Source organism: Ylistrum balloti, unplaced genomic scaffold, assembly GCF_031769215.1.
Source record: "Ylistrum balloti isolate Yb309-2 unplaced genomic scaffold, AGI_CSIRO_Ybal_v1 Utg370462, whole genome shotgun sequence".
NCBI classification, from domain to species: domain Eukaryota; kingdom Metazoa; phylum Mollusca; class Bivalvia; order Pectinida; family Pectinidae; genus Ylistrum; species Ylistrum balloti.
Window position 1 is genome coordinate 1 of NW_026782305.1, and position 21,041 is coordinate 21,041.

The window sequence follows — 21,041 nt, forward strand, 5'->3', positions numbered from 1 at the left end:
CCACCACCAAACGTCCCAATGAATACAGGCCTTCTGAGTGGGAAGCTAGGGATCACAGATAAAAATCTGTTAAGGTATCCCTGCCCTGCCAGAATACTGCAGACATGACCTCCTGAAAGGAGGACTCATTGAGAGAAGGGCCCAGGATGAAGCAAGGGCCCTGACCTCGTGAGACCGCGCTTTCGCTCTCGCCCGAGCCAGATCATCAAAATGCTCGTAAGCATACTAAATCACCTGGCAAACCCACCTGGAAACCGACTGGGAGGAGATATCTCGTTGCCACTGTTTAATGGGCAAAACAGACGGGATCGAGAGCCCCGCCCCCCCCCCTGGTTTTATCAAGATAAAACCTAAGAGCCCGACAAGGACAAAGCAACCTATCTCGCTCCTCCGAGCTAGTCACAGCCAGGATCCTGATGGGATCGTGCGAGAACCCCGGAACCTGATTCTTCGCTAAAAACAACTCTATTCATAGCAAAGCCTCTGATTAGGGCAGAAAGAGAGGAGGACTAACCGATCTCCTTCCTGCCATAACAAGCAAGAACTCTGGCAATAGCTGTACGATAGCCAGCAATAGTGCCAGGTGGCAGATAGCGGTACCTAAACAGAGAGATTAGGAATTCCGCAATCAAATGCAGAGGCTTCGAATGAATAAGCTTCCTTGCCGACACACCAATCACAGAAGATCATCCAACGTGACTGGTAGACGGCAGAAGAGGAAGCCCTGATTGATTGCTCAATGCAATCTGACACCTCTTGAGAAAAGCCTGCCTTGGCGTGGCTTCCAGAGATAGCCTCAGCGCGTGAAGGTGGAGGATCTCTGGTCAAGAGTGTGTCGTTCTGGGCCAAGGCTGGCGAAGGAGATTCGGTCTGGTGGGGAGAGCCAAGGGCTCCTCCACCAGAAACGACAAGAGCTCCTGAAACCAAGCTTGCCTCGGCCACAGAGGGGCTCTCAGAAGTAAGGAGCAGTGATGCTCCCAGAACTTCTGTAGAACCCTGCCCACCAGGTTGAAGGGAGGGAATGCATATGCATACGTCCCTTCCTATTCCAGAGAAAGGGCGTCCACAGCCCACGCCTTACGGTCTGGGACCGGGGAGACGAAGGTTAGCAGCTGGTTGTTCAGGGAAGTGGCAAACAGGTCTATAATAGGTCTGTCCCACGCCTGACAATTCCCCTTGAAAATCAAGGGACACAGCTGCCATTCCGTCAACACCGGCTGGTGGCGCCTGGAGAGTGGCCACCAACACACTCAGCCTGCCAGAAAGATGCTTGACCGCTATGGTCAACTGCATGTCCTGGCAGAGAAGATGGATGTGGATGGAGAGGGCACACAGGACATGAGACCTGGTGGCCCCTGTCTCTCCAGATACGCGACAACTGTTGTCGGTAGCCACACTTTGGACTGCAGGATACCCCTAAAGGACTGCAGAGCCAAATGAACAGTCTCATCTCGAGTACACTGATGTGCTCCGAGAGTTGTTCGCCAGACCACTCCCCCAAGCGGCATTGGCCATCGAGGTAAGCTCACATTCCTGTCATGAACGCGTCCATGAACAGGATCATAGAGGGGATAGGCTTGGTCAGAGGTACCCCGTGGAAAACGTTCTCCTGAATGGTCCACCAGCAAGAGAACTCCCTGACCGACTGGGTAAGCAGGATCCAGGCCTCCTGGATGACGGAACCCAGTCAGACAGGAGGAACATCTGGAGAGGTCCGATGTGAATCCTCCCTAGGGGGACCACATATGCCAAGGAGTTGAGATACCCCAGAAAACTGAGGAACCAATGTACCTGGACAAGCGACCAAGTGATGAAAGTCAGAGCCAGAGCCCTGACCTTCTCAAACTTCTCCAGAGGTGGAAGGGCTAAGCCCCGAACCATGTCAAAATGGTTCCCCAGGAAGAAGTCCTAATATGAAGGAACCTCTGACTTCTCTCTGGAAGGAATGAAGCCGACTCTGAGCAAGAGTTTCAGGACCAGACGAGTGTCCTTCACTAACGATTCCCACACCAAAAGAGGCATGAGGGAGTCGTCGAAATAGATGTGGACGTCTATTCTGCAGGAGTGAAGGAAACACCAGCAGCAACTTGGTGAACACCAAAGGAGCTGTCGTGAGCCCCCAAGGGCATCTCTGCCTTGGCAGCATGGTCCCTACTTCCTCCTGGAGCACCCGTGCCCTTTCTGAATCCCCGGGAGGAGGAAAGAAACAAAAACGGCCAGGAGGCGAGGGACGAATCCTGAAGAAGGGGAATACCTAGACCCTCCCTGACCACCGACAAAAGCCCAAGCGTCCTCTGTAATATCCTGCCACTAGGAAAGGAAAGCAGAGAGACGTCCGCCCACAGGGAGTTACGGATGGGGCAGATCGAGCCCCTGCCAGACCAGAGAATCGTCTGCCCACCCGGAGCCTGAGCCTGCAGGAGAAGGACATGAGCCCGGGAAAGGAGAACCACCGTCCACCCGGCCATACCCTTCGCCTTTCGCGGCCAAGAAGCAGAAATAGTCAGGAACCCTTCTTCTTGCCCCCAGGAGGTTTCTTACCCTTCCTACCCTTCCCCTTGTTGCCGTTGAAGTGAGGTTGGGACTTGGGCTGTGCAGAAAACTGAGCAGCCGAAGACTTCGCCTTCTTCTTAGGAGGCACTGACCCCTGCGAGGCACTGGCCTTCTCAGCCTGAAACCTCTTCACCAGAAGTGCTGAGGCGACCGAGTCCTCCTTCATATCCTTCTGAACCCAAGGAAGAGCTCCCCTGAACAGGGTAGAGCCCTAGAAGGGGGCATTCAACAAGCGGAAACGGTAGGGTTACTGGACTGGGCGGAATTTCAGAACTGAAAACTGCCTAGCCAACACGGCATTGACGAGCAGAGAACCTGCAAGGCTGCCGTGTCCTGTATGTCGGCTGTTCTGTCTCGGATAACCGACACTCAGGCAAATCGGATACCCTGTATAGACAAACTGTCAGGAAGTATATGTATGACAGAACTTGGATGGAGAGGTGCAACATTCTCTCCATCCTGTGGTGCTCTTTGGGATCGAGCACCACCTGGTCCACTGATTTGCCGGGCCAGGCAGCCAGCTGTCTCAACTCCAGCTGTGCTGGTTGAGAGGCCAGCTGCCCATCATGTGTGGCATAGTCGGAAGCTGAAGCCTCCGACAATTCACCAACACTGAGCTGCAGACCGACAAACCCGGGAGCACGGGTAGAGAAGGAGTCCTTCTCTAAAACCGGAGCCCGGGCCGTGGCCAGAACCGAAGACATGATATTGCCTTCTGGCAGAGACCGATCTGAGCGAACGGAAGCCCGAGGAGCCACCAGGGAACCCAGAAGGATGGTGGATTCAGGCGCCGACGATGCTGAGGCGGTGGGCAAACCTCCGCCCTGAGAATCCGGGAGATGTTGGCCCGGAGGACCCGCATCCCAGAAAGCACATGCTGAGCCTCAGCTTCAGCAGTCTCAGGGCCATCTTCCCCTTGTGAACCCTCTTGGCCCAGGAGAAAGATGAATGACATCGTCTTCCTCTGCCGAGCCCGCACCCTCGATGTCCATCTCCTCCTCAATAGAGACCGAAGTCCCCTTGGGAGGAACAGGGGCCGCCAGAGGAGCCATCTCCGCAGAGGGGAACTCCTCTTTATGGCATTTGGACGCAGCGCGACCAACAGCTGTAGCTGTAGGCTTGGGTCGGAGACCCGAAGCCGACCCCTGGGAACAGGAGACCGACGGGTCCGCGCTGGAGGCGGAAGTCCTTAAGGTCTGGCAAACCTTTATAGGACCGGCCAACAAGGCCCCCGAAGTAGCAGAACATTGGGGGATTCCGCACTGCTATAACATCTCCTAGAGGAGAGACCAACCCCGATGGGTTCCACGAGTGAAGACCCATGGGGTAAAAACCCAAACCCCTGAGGGAATGGGAACGGTCCAGCGGGCCGGGAGTGACCCCAGAACTGGCCAAGATGGCCTGCCTGAGTCTGGGGCTGGACATCCTGTCCAAAGGACCAGCATGAACCGCCACTCCCACCAGGTGGAAACCCAGACATGTACAGGCTAAGCCCGTAACTGCTGAGTAACTGTTGGTACCCAAAACCATCCGCAGGTTGGCCTGGGCGACCCAGGAATAAGTGCCCGCAGGCACCCCTACTCCCTGAGCCCGGGGGAAAGGGAGACCGGAAACCGGACTCCTGGCATGAAGCCCCAAACCCTTGGAGGAAAACCCCCTGGGAAACCCTGCACTGGGAAATCTGGATTGGGACGGAAGTCCCAGAGTCAGAAGCCTGTGGCCTGTGAGGGTGGGAAAACAGACCCCGCGCTGACACCAGGATTAGTGAACTCAAGTGTCACTAATCCCCGTAGCCACAGACAATCCTGACAAAAAGTCTGTGGCCCCTGAACCTATACCCGAAGGCACAGTTCCGGAGTCAAAGCGGCCCCCACCAACGACGCCACCTGGCGTGCCGAGGTCCCTGAAAGAATCAGAGACCTCGACGGGAAGTCCCTTTCCGACGGTAACACCGCCGCCTATCGAGAGCTACCGGCCAATTCGACCCTTGACTGCGCCGAGTCAGGGTCGGGCTGCCCCCCCTACTCCAGGACGCACCTGGACAGGGGGAGCCACCCCCTGCTGAAGGGCGGAGCTCGGTGGAACGAGAGCACCCCCAGCAGGAACGCTCTGGTTCAGAACTTCAGGAGGGAGGTCTTAAAAAGCTTACTTCCCTTACCGGAAGAAGAGGACGAATCCCTCTTCCGGCGGAAAGTTAGCTGGAAAGGCATGGGAGCCTAAGCAGCAGACTCCATGTGCAAACAAAGTTCACATAGTGAGGTCTGGCTGTAATGTCGGCAAATGGGACAGGTATCATGGGGTTCCCATTATCTATAGAAATAGGAACATCCATGCGCTGACCCCCGACGTAAACCCGGCACCTTTATCCAGCATCGAAACAATAAAAAATTGTAACAATGAAAACAAGGATAAAAAGTTTTCTAACAATCAAAAAACTACGAACGAGATCATAAAACCTACCGTACGCAGCAAGATTGTACTGCAAAAAAAGAAAACGGTCGTACAAAACGGCCGACAAAGCAGCAAGAAAACAATTTCAACTTCATGAAAATCCGAGTGACGAGACAAGTAGTCACTCACTCGAACACGCGGAGTAAAAACACGGCCGGAAACGAAGTTCTCGAACAATAAAAAAACTACGAACGAGAGCACAAAGCCTACCGTACGCAGCAAGATTGCACTGCATAAATAAAACGGCCGTACAACACGGCCGACAAAGCAGCAAGAAAACAAATTCCAACTTCACGCAAATCCGAGCAACGAGACAAGTAGTCACGCACTCGAATACGTGGAGGAAAAAACGGCCGGAAATACGGTCAAAATAAACAAATGACAATACTTAATTTCACAATATAAGTTGGGAGATGGGTTTATAGACTACTAATAGAGTAACAATATACTCAAACGACAATGGCAGTACGAAGAGAAGGAGTAAGAAAAGCACTTAGCTCAGACACCTCCGCACTCGTCGGCAGCCATAAAGGTAAGAGGAAGGGAGATCACTCTGCGTTCCTGCCGTGATGGCTCATGGATCGTAGGGAGGGCGGGATTGTTTTTCTTTTGAATCTTTTGTTGTTGGGATACAAAGATGGGTGTAGGTACTGTATTCGCATACTAAAGTTATGGTAATTATTACTGAAATGAAAATACTTTTATATACTCAAAATATTTTTGAAGAGTATAGATAAAAAAAACTTTAAGATTGACTTTTGACATTTTCATAACAATGAGATTGCGTCTTCTTAAATTACAAAATCGTACTACACCTAAAAAGAAGTTGATGAAAAAATAATTAGTATGTTTTACATTCTTTGTGTAATCTAGAAGAACAAGTCTTCCTAAAGAAAAATCCTGTAGCTGACTCTGATCAGCATTTGAAAACAGCTTCTCAAGAAAAGACTGTTCATATGACAAAACCCCGAAAGTTCTGGACAGTCAATAAAAAGATGCTGTAACGTTTCCACTTCAGAATTGTAAACTTGACAAATGTCACTATTGACTTTATCAATTCTTTTTAACTTCTCCATTGTAAATATAGAGTTGTGAACAAGAAGATCACAAGGAAAAAATGGAACATACATTTTGCTAAAACTATGTGGTAAATAAACATTTTGAAAAATTCCTGACCAGTATTCAGACGATTTGGGACTCCTAAAACAATGACGAATGAAACAAGCATAGATGTCGCGAGTTGTTCGAGGAAATAACCGTACTGCAGTGCCATTACCATCTATGCAAGTGACATACGGCCCTGGATCAGTTCTAATACCAGTATACACATTATTCAAAATCTATTTCTTGAAACTGGCTGGAATACAGCTCATGATCATATTGGAATCCGATAAAACACTAGGATCACTTTCTTTAACAATCTCCACTATAGCATTAGGGGAAAGAAACTTAGAAATGACTTCAAAAGTCACATGTTTTTCCAGCCTTGGCAAAGTAATCAACAAAAATAAGTTTTTCATTTTTCACAAGCCTAGAGTTAAAAAACAAAGGTTGTTCATACACCAAAATATGTGTCCATATTGCTGTAACAAACCTCATTGACAACCTGAAAACTATACCAAGCTTTCAACATTTCATGATACACAATAGGTAAAGAACTCAAGTATTTCTCTGGAAACTTGTAAAAAATAACTTCTCCATCAAGTTTCAATTCAATGATTCTGTTGAAAAAATACATACACATGTTTTTCCAGACAGCTGTACAAGAAGCATCTAGCCACCTGAACAAAAATTTTATCCTAAAAGACCTTAATTTTAATTCTATATCAGGTATGTTCAATCCTCCGTAAAGTCTTTTACCAATAATAGTATCATACTCTACCAAATGGGCACCATTATTCCACAAAAACTCAATACATAACTTTTTCGCTTCAATAATAGTAACTAGAGGCATGGTCTGAGAGGTTAAACAATACCAACATCTCGACATTTAAAGAGATCTGATTACAGTAGCTCTTCCTTGTAGAGTTAACTTTCTCTGTGACCATAGTTTTAAAATATTATGTATGGAGGTGACTTTACTCTCCCAGTTCTTTTCATTACACAATTTCTGATCCAACCCAACAAAAACACCTTAGACACAAATAACTCTATCACAAACTTTTATACGTAAACGTTCAACTTCTTCATTTGTACATAAAATTTCATACTTATCTTTGTTAACTCTGGCACTAGAGCCTTTACTATAAACACCTAATAAATTAAAAACATTTTCAACAGATTCTTTATCACATATTGTTAAAGAAGTATCATCTGTGTGCTGATAAACTTTGGACTCAAAATCAGTGTCAGGCACCTTCATACCTCTAATATCCGGAGACTTATAAAGCATTCTACCTAGAGGTTCCACGGCTAAAACATACAGCATTGCCAAGATTGGACACCCCTGCCTTACAGAGTTATGAACAGGAAAAAATTAAACTTGACAGAACTAGAAATACTGGTATATCTTTATCCAGTCAACAAAGTTCTGACCAAATCCAAATTTACCCAAAACTTTAAATAGATATGGATGACTCACTCGATCAAACGCTTTCTCTTGGTCAATTTTAAGAACATAGCCTTCAAATTCTTCTCTAGAAACAATATCAATGATGTCCCGGACACTAAAAATGGTGTCAGAAATATCACGACCAATAACAAAACAAGACTGATATTCTGAAATAATGGACCGTAAAATAGTTTTAAGTCCATTGGACATAAAACGGGCTAAAATTTTGTAATCGACATTAAGAAGACTTATTGGTCTCCAATATTTTAGTAATGATTTATCTCCTTTTTTCTTGTACACAAGATTAATAAGACCTAGTGTCATACTTCTGGTCAATTCTCTATCATCCTAAATACTTTGAACAACACGAGAAAAAACACATCTTAAATTCTCAAAAAAGGGACAATAAAATTCAGCAGTAAGTCCGTCAAGTCCAGGACTTTTACCCTTAGTCATACCAAACAATGCAGTTTTAATTTCATCCACAGTGACGAAAGTATCACATTTCTCTCTGTCTTCACAAGAAACAGTTTTATCAACATAAGAAAAAAAAATATTAATGTCATCATCCTCGGTATTAATACAGTTATACAAATTATTATAAAAGTTATAATTTCATCAGATATCTTATCACACTCATCTAATACATTTCCACTAGATGTACACAGGTATTTAATAGTATTACTATTCTGTCTAAACTTTTCTAACCTTAAAAAGTAAGCAGTATTTTTATCACTGTCTACAGCCCACTTAGCCTTAGATCTCAACACAGCACCATCACATTTTTCTTTCTCAAGCTTTTCTAACTTTTGCCTTAACTCCTCATATTTTTCACAGTTAAAAGATTTACCATTAGCAATATCGCAAGAAAAACCCTGTAACTGGTTCTGAATCTTAAAATAATCGGACATACGTTGCTTACTACCAGTGTTACCATACACCTGAGAAACCCTTTTAATTTTAAATTTTAGATTATCCCACCAAACTTTTGGATCATCATCATGTAAAGGACATTGTTTATCTTCATTAATAATAGATCTGATTTTTCTATTAAAATCTTCCTCCAACAAAAGACAGTTATTAAAAACCGAAACACAAGGGCCTTTACTTCAATAATTACAATCTACTTTCAAAACAACAGTGATCACTGATAGTCGTATCTTGATAATACGCATTCTGAACATAAGGAGACAACTCCTTAGAAATTAAAAAATAATCAATTCAACTTTGTGATAAATTATCACTAGAAACTCTTTTGAATGAAAAAACAGCACAATTCTTATTTTGATTTCTCCAAATATCAAACATATTGCAAGTAAACATTAGACTTTTCAATGCAGACACACCTGGGTTCACCTGGTGTGCAGACATACCCGTACGATCAAAAGCAGAAAATGTTGTGTGAAAATCACCCCCTGTAATCAGGTTGTGTGAAAAAGGCACAAGCCAGGTTTTCAAATTATCAAAAAATAATTTCCTATCATTCACAATATTCGGAGCATAAACACTCACAAAATTCCATAAGGTATCATCAATATTGATTTGAACATGTAAGACTCTACCATCATAACCATCAGATTTAACATAACCATCCTTTAGAGAATTAGAAATCAAAATAGCAACACCTTTTCTCCGGTCATCACTATTATTAAAACAATCTTTCCTTGCCACATATGACTAATTTGATCAACAAAACTATCATCCCAAAACGTTTCTTGTAAAAAAACGATGTGGTAATGATTACTCTCACAGAATTCAAATAAATTTTTACTACATCTCTCAAACCATTCGCATTAATAGAAACACAAGTAAACATAATTAAAAAAGGTAAGATGGTGTTCATTTAGACACAGACACTTTCTTAGGTTTTCACTTCCTTGAATTTTTGACCTTTGCACTCCCTGCCATGCATTTTAATAAATAGCGACCTTTATTACGTCTGTTGTCAACCGGATCCTCCATCTCCTTCCAAGACCCCTCCTCTCCCAAGAAATTTGAGTACGGTGTTTCACAATTGAACTATGCATAGGAAAAACGTCACCGAATACAGGAGAGCCATCTTCATCACGAGACAAACTCTGATCATCCATACACATATCTTGAGTATCACAGTTACTGTCATCCCCAGCGACACCAACATCATCATCACAAGCTTTACAGTCACTGACCTGGGAGTCAGGATAAACATCAAACTCATGAACAGAGTTTTCATCGCTAACATCGGACGATTTTTGTTCAATGTCACGGTCCATTGCTTGTGATACCCCATCATCACCTACCGCCTCACCAACAAAGTCATCAGTAGCAACATTGACAACCTGAGATTCTGCCACGTCGTCATCAATGCTATTTTCCACCACACCGTCATCGGAAACCGATTCATGGTCATATCGATTGTCACCAGTGACAAAACACTCCCACTTGTACAGGCCGCATCGGTCACACAAGGACTTGTTATGCCTGGCTGCGCGAACAATCACAGCGGTACCTGACTTCTCCACAGCGAGAGCATAGCTGAGTTTTGCATGTTTTTCTAAAATGCTCCTGGCCTCTGCACTTAAAACACACAAACTGAGGACAGTCCTTGAATAGGTGCTCATCCGAATAACATAGGGAGCAAACCTTCAACTGGTTATCATGAATCACCCGATAATACTCAATCCCAAACTTCATAGTATAGGGCAGTGATTTCAGATTGGGGGCAACTTAACCCGAAAATACCGAGTCCCATCAGCGACAGATGTCCCCTTGAAGAAACGACGTTTTATTGGAGAAATCAAAAAGACACCAAGAATGTCTAATCTTTCTTTTATTTCCGAGTCATCGATATACGCTGGGAGATGAAGAAAGCTGACCAGCGTGAACTTCTTGGTGACGTCATTGTTCTGGGGCATTCCTAGAGACTAGCAGGTTCCCAAACAGATAACCCGAACACACCGTGATAGGTCTGGTCAAAAATTTAATGACTTCACAACGATGTTTTGCTCATGGTAAAAGCTACAATAAACAGAGTACAAAATAGACTTACACATAGGCCTGAGAGTGGGTAAATTACTTTAACAGGTGCACAACATCGTATCAGGAAAGATTTACATAAATATGTAATTACTTTACATTCAAATACCTAAACGTAAGCTAATTTCACTTAATTATTTATACTATACTGAATACAATACTTCATAGCGCAGGATTGACAACAAATGTGTGAGATGACACAGACGTTGAATTTTCTAATAAAAATAATGTAATTATGTCATTCATGAATTAAACATTACAGAAAAAACCTAGTCAAATTAATAAACTTACACCATGCACTTCCAAAACTTGTCATAACTTGTTAAACATATTTTTGCTGAAACAGCACAGACTGCCGAGAAGGCTTCCATGAGAAATCCACATAGTTTTTGGCTTACATTGCCCCTTAGCACATTGCAGAATAACAAACTATTGTCGCTTACGACAATACAAAAAACACATTACAACCTTCCAACCACAGTCAAAGGGAGGCAAATCTCACAACAACATCGAAACAACTTCTATACATTTAAATGGAATACATTAAAATGAAATACATGGACAGAACACTCCCCGCCTGACATTGAAACAATGTCATAAATCACAAACAAGATATCAATAATATTTCTCGAATCACAGATACAAACAGGCAAATTACGCATAAAGACAATTTACATTTATGTATATTGAAAGATTAAAAAATAAAACATAAAATAAACAATGACAATGAGTCTGTGGTCACTTTTTCAGTTGATTAATCTTCTCTTATAAGAAGAACGACCATAGCCAACCATTTCAACAAATTTTTCACAACTATTGCTTCAAAACTTGTAGATAAATCACCTTTATGTAAAGGAATTTTTCTACCTAATTATTTCATGATTTTTACTCTAAAAGGAATCCAAAAGGCGTAAAATTTCATCTTCGCCATGTTTCAGAAGATTTTGTTTATAAAGAGCTATGTAACCTAAATGTATGTAAAAGTACAGGCCTCGATCAAATTTCTGCTAGATTTCTGAGGGACGCTGCACCGATGATCAAAATTCCAGTCACATTTTTAATTAACCTTTCAATATCTGAAGGCGTAGTTCCGGACGATCAAAAAATTGCGGAAGTCATTCCTTTATTCAAAAAGAAAGATAGACTGCAGGCGGAAAATTACCGTCCTGTCAGCATTTTAAGCATCGTGTCTAAAATTTTGGAAAAAAGCCGTTTACAACCAATTAGAAACTTTTCTTGCTAAAATAATTTATTGTATGAACTCCAATCTGGCTTTAGGAAGTCATACTCTACTGATTCTTGTTTAATTTATTTAATTGATCAAATCAAATCTCAAACAGCCAAAGGTCTTTATACAGGCATGGTCCTACTTGATTTGCAAAAAGCGTTCGACACGGTGAACCATTCGATCCTATGTGAGAAATTGAAAATCATTGGTGTCGAGTCCTGTAACTGGTTTAAATCATACTTAGAAAATCGATCCCAATTAGTGAGTTTAAATGGAGTGACCTCCGCAATGGACAACATCCATTGTGGGGTCCCCCAGGGTAGCTTACTGGGCCCTCTTTTATTTCTGATTTATGTAAATGACATGCGGATAAGTATAGACATTTCCTGTAAACTACTTCTGTATGCTGATGACAGTGCAATTACTTTTTCACATCACTATCCCAAAACAATCTCTTCAAAATTATCCTTAGTTTTGGAATCATGTCATGATTGGCTCGTTGACAACAAACTATCATTACATTTAGGTAAAACAGAAAGTATTTTATTTGGACCAAAGAGAAAATTAGGACAAGTACCCGAGGATGATTTCAAAATTTCATGTAACGGTCAAAACATTGTTTCGCAATCTTCAGTAAAATACCTCGGTGTTACGATAGATAAATTTCTATCTGGAGAGGAAATTGTCTCCAACATTATCCAAAAAATCAACCAAAGACTTAAATTTTTGAACAGAAATAGTAAATGTCTATCTCTAAAATCTCGTAAAACTTTATGTTCTGTTCTGATTCAGTGCCACTTTGATTATGCTTGCACCTCCTGGTATGAAGGAATTACTAAGAAACTCAAAGGTATACTCCAGACTACCCAAAACAAAATGGTTCGCTTTATTCTTAACCTTGATAACAGAACAAGGATCACTGTCACTGAATTAGAAAAACTAGGCATGCTTAATGTAGAACGAAGGGTCCGTCAACTTCGCCTCAACCATACTTTTAACATCTATAATGGTAAATGTCCACAATATTTATATGAACTTTTCTCTCTAAACAAAAACTGTTTTGGTACTAGATCTGGAACGATGAACTTCTCAATAAAAAACGTTAAAAGCATAGAAAGTTCTTTCTTTTCTACTTCGGCCGCAAAAGATTGGAATTCCCTTCCAGAAAATATTAAAAATTCTAAAAATAAATATCATTTCAAAATTAAAGTAAAACAATTTCTGATGCTACAATCAAAAGGCGAATTTGACAACCCCTTCGTCTACTATTGAGCTCAACCTCCACTTCTTTGCGTCTGGTTGAACGGGTAGTGATGTTATATTATTGTTCATATTATGTTATATTATTGTTCATGTTATATTATTATGTAATATCTCTTCAAATCCCATCCTTTTTCATAAATGCCCTGAAATGTGCCAAAACATTTTATTCACTTTCAGTATTTGTTTTCATTTCTTCTATGTAAATGTAATTTTCTTTCAAAGGTAGTGCTCTGTTTCATTTATAGTTAATGCTGCGAAAATTAATTCAATCTCATTTTCCATGGCTTTACATCTCAACCGGAATGATTACACCTTAAATGGACCCCATTGGAAATAAGCCTATTTTATAGGCTTTATGGGTAATCCAAGGCCAAAGGCATTTTCATCTGGTTTTATCTAATTTCTCTCTTTTTTATTGATATTTCTAAAATTTTCAACTATTTTCCTTAGAAGATTTGCACAGTGTAATTTAATTTCTGCGATACTAGTTAAAACTGTGATATTTTAAGGTATGTGAAATTCTTCTGTGATATTTTATATTTTATAATTAATAATTTTAAGAAATCCACAATAATTTATTACTGATTTTAATTGTTATTGAATTTCTTCTGTAATGTGATATTTGTAATGTGTAATTTTATTATGCCTTTGCCTGAATTAGCATAATAATAATAATAATAATAATAATAATGACCTCGCTATTTGGACTAGTATAAACATGGAGTTTCCCGTTCCTTAGCACACGGACCTGTACTTTCCGCACAACACCATCTTCACTTTTGATTCACGATAATTCCTGTGGGCCAAGAATTGCGATTAAGTTCCTTCTCTCTAAGCAAAACAACATCATTTTCCTGTATGTTTTGTGATGAATCTAACCACTTCCGTCTCTGCTGAAGACTACAGAGAATTTCCCTTTTCCACCTTGTCCAAAACATATCTGCAAGCAACTGTACTCTTTTCCACTGTGCCTTAAACATATCCTTAGTGTCAAATTTACCAATATCAAATGTAGTCACACAAGAATCAGTCTTTTGAGTAAGCAACATATTAGGTGAAAGCACAAATGGTTGTTCTGAATCAGAACTTACTGGTACTAAGGGTCTGGAATTTACAATGGGCGCTACTTCCGCAAAGAATGTTACTAGAACTTCATGAGTGATCTCCTTGTTACCATATTCCAGCAGGATACCATTTGAAACTTTCCTTACTATACCAATCATCCTCTCCCATGCGCCACCCATGCGTGATGAATGGGGTGAATTGAACGACCATTTACATCCTCGGTCATATAAAAACTTACTGACCTTTTCGTCTTCAACATTGACTGCGTCAATCCTCAATGGATCTTTCGTGCCGATGAAATTCGAACCTCGGTCAGAACGGAACACACTGACATTTCCACAAACTGAAATCAATCTCCTGAAGGCATTTATAAATGATGACATAGACATTTCTTCTACAACCTCCAGATGAATTGCACGTGTTGTCAAGCATGTAAACAAAATGACCCATCTTTTCGCATTGGCGACGCCACCTCTGGTCCTACGAGCAGTGACGTTCCATGATCCAAAAGTATCCACACCTACCGAAGTAAAAGGTGGAGCAACATTTACACGGTCGGTAGGTAAATCTGCCATTATCTGTACCTCAGATTTTCTGCGTAATCTTCTACAGGTCTCACCCTTGTGTAGGATTGCACGGATCAGTTTCTTTCCTCCAACTATCCACCAACCTCCATCTCTAACAGATCCTTCTATACAGTGCCTACCTTGGTGCTGTACTTCCTCATGATGTTGCATGACCAACAACTTAGCCACATGGTTTTTTCCAGGGATGATGATAGGATTTTTGATGAACACACCTTCCGCAGAGTTGTTGAGACGACCTCCTACTCTTAACAGCCCTTTACTGTCCAAGTAAGGATTCAAGTTCCGAATCGTACTGTTCTTGTCAAGACGATTTCCAGTTCGGATACAATCAATCACATTTGCATAATGTTCCTTTTGTATTGTTCTGAGGATGAACGTTCTAGAGTCTTTATAACCATCTAGATCCTGTCCAATTGGTTTTGATGTTTTATAACATATCACAAAACTGCGTAACACTTTGAATGCACAAACCAGTTTCTTGAGTGAAGAAAACTTCTCAAAGTACTGACTCACTGACTTTTTGTTTTGATCCTGTAAATCTCCTGCACTCACAAAGCGTGTTCCTTGATCCGCTGGATTCAAGTTTATAGGTATATAATGCCACTGCTGTGGATCAGAAACTTGCCTTATACGCTCAACTCATAAATATGAAATCTGCGCTTGTCGTTACTTATGTAGCCAAGTACAACCCGACTGTCACTGTAGAACATGAAGTCATTCAAAGGTATATCCAACTCATCTGAGATTATCTTTGCAATGTTGGTACCAAGTAAAGCTGCACATAGATGTAGGCGCAGCGTAGTGTTACTATGCAGAGGGGCAACTTTGGATTTTCCCATGACAAATCCACAGTGTGTTTTTCCACATTTGTCAATTCCCTCGATATACGCTGAAGCTGCTATAGCTGTCTCTGATGCGTCACAAAACACCTTTACTTTTCTTTCTTGTAGTGAAGACAACCCAACAGAGACATAACACCTAGGAATACTCAATTCATTGAGATCACATTAAGCACCTTTCCGCTTATTCCATTCTGTCAATGCTTCTCCTGACAATAGTTCATCCCAGTCTGGGTTGTTCCTTAACAAGTTACGAAGAATAACCTTCCCTTTGATGACAAAGGGGGCCACAAATCCCAATGGGTCATACAATCCATTTATGATAGACAATATTCCTCGTCGAATAGTTGGCTTGTCAGGTAGCGAGACTTTGTACACAAACTTGTCCAAGTTTATATCCCATACTAGTCCGAAACTATTTTGCACAGGCAAATCTTCATTCAAGTTCAGGTCGATAAGATTCCTTTCTAAGTCCTTCGACTTCAATTTTCTAAGCAGCCTTTTGCTATTTGAAGCAAACTTGTGCAGGCGAATGTTTCCTTCAGTCTGTAGTGTCTCCTGTGTCTTGGTAAGTATGTTCAAAGCTACTGTTTCGCTCACAAAGGATCCAAGACCGTCGTCTACATAAAACTCCCTTGAGACAAACTTCTTTACCTCGGGGTTTGCTTTTCAACTGCTTTATGTAGACAGTAGTTTGTGGCAGAAGGAGAAGGTCGATTTCCAAAAACGTGGACACACATCTGATACTATACTAGCTCATTACCAAATACATTGTCCTGGTACCATAAGAACCTTAGGTACTTCCAGTGCTCCGGTATCACATGGAAACAATAGAACATATGTTCTATTTCAGCTGAAACAGCTATCCTTTCCTGTCGGAATCTGAGTAACACTCCAATCAGACTGTTTGTAAGATCTGGGCCAGACATTAAGACGTCATTCAATTAAATGTTCTGATAACTGGCCGAGGAGTCAAACACACCCCTTATCTTGTCTTTCTTTTGTGGGTGATAGACACCAAAGAGTGGTAGAAACCAGCATTCTTCATTTTCCTGTAACAATGGTACCAATTCAGCATGTCCTCTATCAAGTACACCCTTCATGAATGTCTTGAAATGTTCTCTCTTAGTTTTGTCCTTCCTGAGACTTTTGTCGAGAATCTTTGCTCATTTAGATGCTCAAAGTTGTTGGGTAGACGGGGTCTCTGAGACTTAAAAGGCAATGGCGCAGACCAATGTCCATCAGCATCCTTCGAAAACTGCTCATTCATCAATTTCATGAATGTTTTATCCTCGTAAGACATTCCTACCTTCTCGTCGTCCTTAGTTTTGACAAATATTGAAGACTCTTCAATCTCACATGTCACAGGCTGTTTACATGGCTCCAGCAGAGTAGGTCTCCCATCACTTAAAACACTAATCTTGTTCACATTGACGCTTGTTGATGGGTGAACCTGCCGACACAAATTTCTCAAATAATAACCCAGTCCATGGGTAAACGCTGTGCAAATGGATCACTTTTACAGTCTCCAACACGCTGGTCCAGTACATGGTGAACAGCAGGTAAGTCTCTCCCTCCCAATAAGTAGAGAAATGTTACAATCTTGTAAATCTGGAATGAAACAATCAAGGTCACTTAAATGAGTGTAATGTCTGACAATATCAGGACTTGGTATTTCTTCCTTAGAATATGGGATATTGTCGCATTCTGTCACTGGAGGTAAATCAAACATACATGAGTCATCTAATGCTTGAATGATCAACCCACTGACTTGCCTTCCGGATGTTGATACTTGACCGCAAGATGACGTTATTTTGCAATTGATGACTTGTGAATCACCGTCACTGAATTCATCTAAAAGTTCCGGTGAAGCCAGGGTCCTATTGCTCTGGTCATCGAACACTACATAGGTTAACTTGTTATTCAGAGGATCTCTGTGACTGAAAACCTTGACTAAAACTATCTTAGCACAAGATTTAATGTTTGACTTGTTTTGACCGACTTCAGTACAACTGACAGTGACATTGATCTCCCCGACATGCTCATGTATGCTCATGCTTTCCTTTCCTGTAGAAACTTCAGGAATAGTTGAGTCACACCTGTCAGAGCGTCAAAATGCATTCCTGTTGAATGTCTATCACTACTACATTCTTTACATTTAATTGTGACAGGACAATTAAAACCCTTATGATCTTTGGAATCTAAACATCTGAAACAGAATTCATTCTCTCTGACAATCTTCTTCCGTTCTTGTAATGGTTTGCCTTTGAAGGCCACACATGCGTTCAGAGAATGGTGTGACTTGTGAATAGGGCACCTGTATGGAAACTTTGATGAAGGCTCTTTTTGTTCAGAAACACCGTTCTTATTTACAGTTACATTATAAGGTTTCTTTTGCTTGGAACTGTCTTTGTTACGAGACGCACTTGTATTTTCCTCAAACATAAATGCTGGATCATTCATAGTTGTAGCCAATTCATGTAGAAATTCCACAAAAAATTCAAAGGGTGGATACACAGCTATGTGTAATTTTTTGTACTTTACAGCTTTATCACGCCACTTAATTTGCATGTAGTTAGGTAGTTTTTGTACAATGGGGTTAATTCCCACTGTTGTGTCAAAATAATCCAAATGAGACTTGTAACTGTTGTCAGTTTTCAAGGAATTTTTTTCCTCACAAACATCCGCGATTTCATAGAGTTTTGCTCTGTCCTTGACTGTGATTTTAGATATCTTAGCCAGTTTACTTTTCACAGATGCTTTCTGGACTTCCATATCTTTGTTGAAGTCTCTCCCACATCAGCTTCAACCCAGCAGAAGGATTGTTTGGATTTGAAGTACGGAGACTGATTGCATGGCGTTGGGACTCTGGACCGAGCCACTTGATCGCCAATTCAAACTCTTCACTTGGCCGAGCTTCAATCTCCTGCATCACTTCAGAATATGTGTTTTTCCATGAAACATAATTTTCTGGCTTGTCATCAAATTTGCTGAGTCTTGAGACAAGAATATCCTTCTTTAGTAAAAAGTTCGACACACCTTTCATCATATCGATATTTGGAGCAGGACGAGCGCCATCATTGTTAATAAACTGGGGTGGTGGTGGTATGAGTCCAATACCTTCATCAACTTCAGGTTGATTAATAACACTGGCACTTGACACATCATGAAAATCTAGATTAGCAGCAATACCTGGCGACTGTGTAAAAGTCATTGTTTGTGGAATGTCATCTTGAAATCTTACATCAATAACAAATCTCTCTGTCCTCTCCATTGTGTCAATATATGATCCACCCAGACTCGAACCATCAACCATCATATCAGCCACCTTTAACTCAGCCTCTGCCTGTTCTTCTTCCCTTTCAGTCTCTAACTCTTTCAATTCTGCTTCCATTAATGCCGAATCTTGTTTGTGTAACAATTCCCTTTCTAACAACTTCCTTTTCAATTCTATCTCTTTCTTAACAAATTTCAGCTTTACTCTTGCACTTTCTGCTGGTTCTTTAATCTTAAGATCTTATGCATATGGTCTTTAACTGTTCTGGGGCGTTCCTAGAGACTAGCAGGTTCCCAAACAGATAACCCGAACACACCGTGATAGGTCTGGTCAAAAATTTAATGACTTCACAACGATGTGTTGCTCATGGTAAAAGCTACAATAAACAGAGTACAAAATAGACTTTCACATAGGCCTGAGAGTGGGTAAATTACTTTAACAGGTGCACAAAATTGTATCAGGAAAGATTTACATAAATATGTAATTACTTTACATTCAAATACCTAAAAGTAAACTAATTTCACTTAATTATTTATACTATACTGAATACAATACTTCATAGCGCAGGATTGACAACAAATGTGCGAGATGACACAGACGTTGAATTTTCTGATAAAAATAATGTAATTATGTCATTCATGAATTAAACATTACAGAAAAAACCTAGTCAAATGAATAAACTTACACCATGCACTTCCAAAGCTTGTCATAACTTGTTAAACATATTTTTGCTGAAACAGCACAGACTGCCGAGAAGGCCTCCATGAGAAATCCACATGGTTTTTGGCTTACATTGCCCCTTATATCATTGCAGAATAACAAACAATTATCGCTTACGACAATACAAAAAACACATTACAACCTTCCAACCACAGTCAAAGGGAGGCAAATCTCACAAGAACACAGAAACAACTTCTATACATTTAAATGGAATACAATAAAATGGAATACATGGACAGAACAGTCATGACAAAGAAAAGTCTTCCTGTCAATACACATACCATCTAATAACAGGTTAATTCCTACTCGTCCCTCAAATGTTGTCTCAAACAAGTAGCCGGGCCACAAAGTTCCGAAATAACATCAATAACTTTACTGGCTTTCAATTTTTTATTATCCAGTACATCAATAATAACAGTGTTATCTTTTGAATAGCGTCTTTTCACCTGAGGGGCCCCTTGGGCCGCCACCACACTGGAAAAACCCGAGGAACGGGAAGCCAATAAATCAACTAATTTCACAGAAATGTCACATAATATAATTATCAGGAAATATAACAAAGTTTAAAAAGTTCACAAAATCACATTACACCATAGAACCGTCTTGATACAATCAAGTGGTAGATTTGTGTTTTGGTGATATGCCATCCAACACACAATGCACATGCAATGTGTTTTCGTATGATTCTTTGAAGATGATTTTCTTTATATTTGCTTATTACTATGAATGTGACAAAAGCTAAAACCAGTAGGAACACTTTGTTCTATTCAGGTTCTACCGAGACTTGAACTCGGATAGCAGGATTCAAAGTCCTGAGTGCTAACCATTACACCATAGAACCATTTGGTAAAGCAAGTCGCGTTCTTAATTAAATACCTAGCAAAGAACGACTGGATGAAGGAATGATGTCTTTTCCTTATTGTTATTACTTTGTTTCGTGACATAATAATAAGCAATATTTATTTTTTCACTTTTTCTTACGCTTTGATAGAATGATATTTAAGTATATGCGAGCGAAGTCTGAACTGACTTTATCTTCAATACGAGTTTTATTAATCGATTCCTGTTTCTTTCTTTCATACGAGTTTTATTAATCGAGTCTTAACGTATTTCTTATTTTCTGATGTTATTAGCTGGATTTTCGAGAAAAGGTCCCATTTTAGTAGTTTTTCACTATCCCTCTGAATATCATGCACAAGCCCATAGCGTGCTTTCGCTATCTTTAAAGTGTACCCTGAGAGGTCAGCTATGTTGACCTTGAAAAATAGTTCTGCACATAAAATACACTATGCCGAAAACGCGAATGCCGTGGAATGTTCCGTTACTGAGAAATTGCGACTTTTCTGGAAAAACACACCTTTGGCTGAGAGGCGTTGACCTCGTTTTCGGGCACCCAAACCTGTGACGTCATAAGTTCAACGCTTTTGTTGATGCAGCCATATTGTCTTTACTGTGCTACATGTGATTGTGATCTATTTTGGGATTTTCCGTG

At 41.0% G+C, this 21,041-nt stretch overlaps 1 non-coding gene across 1 annotated transcript; it reads right to left on the reverse strand.

The window, feature by feature from the left end:
• Window positions 1-20,318: 20,318 nt before the first annotated feature.
• Window positions 20,319-20,390, reverse strand: Trnaq-uug (transfer RNA glutamine (anticodon UUG)). Its single transcript has one exon. It is a non-coding gene; the product is annotated as a tRNA-Gln (tRNA).
• Window positions 20,391-21,041: the final 651 nt, after the last annotated feature.